The sequence below is a fragment of the Schistocerca nitens genome, chromosome 1 (genome assembly GCF_023898315.1).
Source record: "Schistocerca nitens isolate TAMUIC-IGC-003100 chromosome 1, iqSchNite1.1, whole genome shotgun sequence".
Classification (NCBI taxonomy): domain Eukaryota; kingdom Metazoa; phylum Arthropoda; class Insecta; order Orthoptera; family Acrididae; genus Schistocerca; species Schistocerca nitens.
The window spans coordinates 1,030,327,406-1,030,331,438 of record NC_064614.1 but is presented as its reverse complement, the minus strand read 5'-3'; the positions used below and the strand labels follow the sequence as shown (position 1 = coordinate 1,030,331,438).

The window sequence follows — 4,033 nt, the reverse complement described above, 5'->3', positions numbered from 1 at the left end:
ACTGTGGAGATATAATCGCTCTTTTCGTTTAGTAGGCTATAAATATCTCTTGTAGTGAATATACAATCCAAAACAGAGGAAGGGCGATTATGAAGATGAGATGAGAGACGAAAATCGGTGAGGCTATGTGTAGGTCTCTAACACGATGATGCCTGACCGTGGAAGGTTGATTAACAGTTTTCTGTGTCAGAATCAACTTTGCAGTAAAGTGACGCTCATGAATCGACATCAGACTTCGTCGCCACGTAAATAAATGAAGATAGGTTCGTTTTGTAAAACGTGCTGTGAGCACTTAAGTCTGCGACTGTTGTGGATGATACAATGCATCATCCTATTAAGATAATAAAAAAAATTCTAAAAAAACATTAAAAATTATTAGATGCAGACAAGGTGCAAATTAAATAACACAAATGTATTAACTAAATTTTCAGGTTGACGTTGTACGATGCGACCTTTTACTAAAACCGTTCATTAAGACGGCTAGACAGAAGAGAGCGAGTACAAGACACTCTTGAGACTCTAATAGTTTAGGTAAACGAAATCATATCGTGAATAAGTCATAAAACGTATCTTTAGATCGGGAAGCTATGGTAATTATAACAGTCGGATTACAGATGGATTTAAAGACGTATTAGAAACTCTACGTTCACAGCACTACCAACAAGGCGGCAAACAAAATTAGTACTGACACTGAGATTTGGAAAGCCGGTCACTACATTAAAATTTAACCTTGGAGTTCATAACATACTAAAACCCAGTACCCTGAAACATTCACCCTTGAATAAAATTCCACCAATAAACCAATAGCTACGCAATATGACTAACATCTCCCACATACACTGTAGTGGTCACGTACTTATCCATAATGCAACGGAATAAAGAGCAAAACTTAAACCATTACCTACTGCACCAATGTTATCTACTCCATGAAGTTTCGGTAGTGCAGCCGAATAACATTGACTTCATGCCACGATGGCAACCATTGTGCCATCTTCAGGTGATTGCAGTACACTGGAGATAGCTAATTTTCTTCTTTTTTCTCCTTTATTGAGTTTAGATTCCCCCAGAGGGGCCAGCAGCATATTACGCCACTCTCTATCCTACAAAATAGTTAAAAACGTAATAATAATATAATAAAGAATAAAAATAGGCGATTTAAATGAGACTTTTTAAAACTGTAAAATGGTGGATAGTTGTGGAACTACTCTAAACTGCGTCCGAACAGGCTTTGGAAGGCCCAACGACACCGAAGGGTCGCCTTGTCATCCTCAGCCCACATGCGTCACTGGATGCGGATTGTAGGGACACCGCTCTCCCAGCCGTATGTCAGTTTACGAGATCGGAGCCGCTACTTCTCAATCAAGTAGCTCCTCAGTTTGCCTCACAAGGGCTGAATGCACCCCACTTGCCAAAAGCGCTCGCCATACCGCATGGTCACCCATCTAAGTGCTAGCCCAGCTCGACAGCGCTTAACTTCGGTGATCTGATGGGAACCGGTGTTACCACTGCGGCAAGGCCGTTGGCGAAAGTTGTGGAAGTTAAAAGATAAAAATGAGGGGTTGGTGATGCTAATTAAGAAACATAGCAAGCAGTCAGATTGAATAGTAGACAGACAATTAAAAAAACAGCAACAGTATGATTTCTGTTCGCAAGAGATAAAAAATCACACCTAGCAACAGTATGGTTTCTTTCCACAACACTTAAAAAAGGGACGCACAACATGAACACTCGCTTAATCACTGCACTACAGACTAGACATCAAGAAGACACAACACAGCCTAAGGCAGATGGGGTTTGGGGGGCGAGAAAAGGGGGGAAGGAGCCGATGGAGGGAGAGGACACATATGAAAAAGGGAGGCAGGGTGGATGCGAGAAGGAGTGGGGAAGGCAGAGGAGGGGGAAGCAAAAGGACTTGTGGGAGAGAATGGAGTCAAAGAGAGGGTAGGCAGGGAAAAACAGGATGAGAGAAGTGGGGGAAAAGGAAGTCCTGGAAAAGGACATAGGTGGGGAGGGGGAGGTGAGGATCAGAGTTGATAGAAGGGATAAATGGAAGGAGAGATAGCACCATCTAGGAGGGGGAGTTGACAGAAGCCACCTTGGGAGAGGAGATGGGAATAAATGGGAGGGTAGGGGGAACACGACAGTGAAAGTGCAGCAGTGGGTGAGGCTTGGAGAGCCCAGGAGCAACCTGGGGAGGAAGGAGGGGGCGGGGTGGGGGGCATCCGGTCAGTGGGAGGTGCAGAGGACTCAGATATATTTAAGGAAAAGGAGCAGATGGGAGAAAGGAATCAGGTCATGGAGGATCTGTGTGAGTGATAGGAGGCATATATGGGAGGTGAGAGGAGTGCATGGTGCTCGAGAATCTGGAGGGACTTATAGAATTTGGGGGGAGGGGCAGAGATCCAGGCATGACTAGCATAGCAGAAGATGGGACGAATCTAGGATTTGTAGGTGTGGAGGATGGTAGAGGGCAAAATGCCACAAGGTGTAACCAGAGGCTCCTAAGACTCAATCCTTCCATGACCCAGGCAATCATCATAGGTCACACCACTCGCTCCTTCCGGCTCCTTGAATTTTCCCTTAAATACCATTACTTTATAAAGAATATGATTAATATGGGAACCTGTCTCAACATTCAGATTACTATCTCTTTAGTGCCCGAAGTCAGACACCTGATACTCTCATTGTGTCTGCTGTCGCGATGTATTGTTGTGGAGACATGTTTACATTCGAAATTTTGTAAACGTTTTAGGGTTGGTAGTCTCTAACATGTAAAGAGTGTGGTGGATTAGTTGATAGCTGTACATATGATCATGGTGCGGTATCCATTTCGTGAGAAGACTGTTTCAATTTTTATATGTGGGTGCGAGAATGATCATGCCGTACAGGCTAGGCTACTGTATTAAAATGCCTTTCGAGACAGATGACATTACTAATTCAGAATTGTTTACTGTTTATCGCGTGCTTGAAGCTCTCCAACTGGAAGTGGTGGTCGTGAAATGTAGATATGGGAAGTTCTGTTTGTTGCAGATTTTCCGTAAGTTCCCAGGTCTTTTTGCTTCTGTGGGTCATGTCCGTTCTTTCTAGGGTTTCAGTTCAGTCAGCTTAGATGACACCACAATACGCTGGCTTCAATAATTAGAAAGCCACATAGCTAAGGCCACACTATGATGCTTACTGTTCCAGAAAAATATCCTTCTCAGACCGAATCAATCTTCTACAACACCCTATACCATTCAAGGAATCTATTAAACTCGATAGCAGAATAGGAAAACCTGAACTGTGACCCTTAGGTCGTCGAATAACCATCCAAAGAAACTATCAAAAAAGTAACTACCGAACTCCTCCCAAATCGAAGATCCAAGGAAAGATGTCCAAAATAATTCCATTGCACAACACAATTGAGAGGTCACTTTTTCGAAATCCCATAAATGCATCCCCTTACGAGGCAGAAGTTTGAAATTTAGCTCAAGGGTGCCTAGAATCTTTCTCGGGGACGGTGCAAAAGCATTGTGCGCTGTAACCACATCCTCGGGCTCAACGACGCTCCCAACAGCACATGCGAAAGAAAGGTCAGGGCTCAGAAGTTCGTATGGTTTGTAAGTGGGTTAATGGTGTCACATTCACCCTAAATTTGCCTCACAAAGGTAGGTCGTCACAGCCCCTCTTACCTACATGTCACTCATTCTCTTCACGCTTACGTGATGGAAGTCAGAACCGCCACGGCTAGCGTTGAAATAACGATTGGTTCTTATAGGTGACCGAGGGAAACATTTCAGACACACCTTTGATAACAAGCAACATGAAAAGGAATCAGTTGGTGGTATAGAGGGCGTCATTGGAGCCACCCCTTTTCTTAGAGCGTTGATGACGTCGGGGTAAAAAAAAGTCAGTTCGCAACCCAATGAGCAGCATCACGACGTCCTTGACAACCCGTCATACTACTGAACACCGCGGAAGATTCAACCTTTCTCTAAGGATATCGTGGGGCTGCAACCAGACTGAACGTGACCTGATCCCTTAAGAGTACAGC

The 4,033-nt window shown here is 44.0% G+C and overlaps 1 pseudogene; it reads right to left on the bottom strand.

Moving 5' to 3' along the window:
- Nucleotides 1-1,406: 1,406 nt before the first annotated feature.
- LOC126203292 (5S ribosomal RNA) lies at nucleotides 1,407-1,524 on the bottom strand (annotated as a pseudogene).
- Between the last annotated feature and the right edge of the window lie 2,509 nt (nucleotides 1,525-4,033).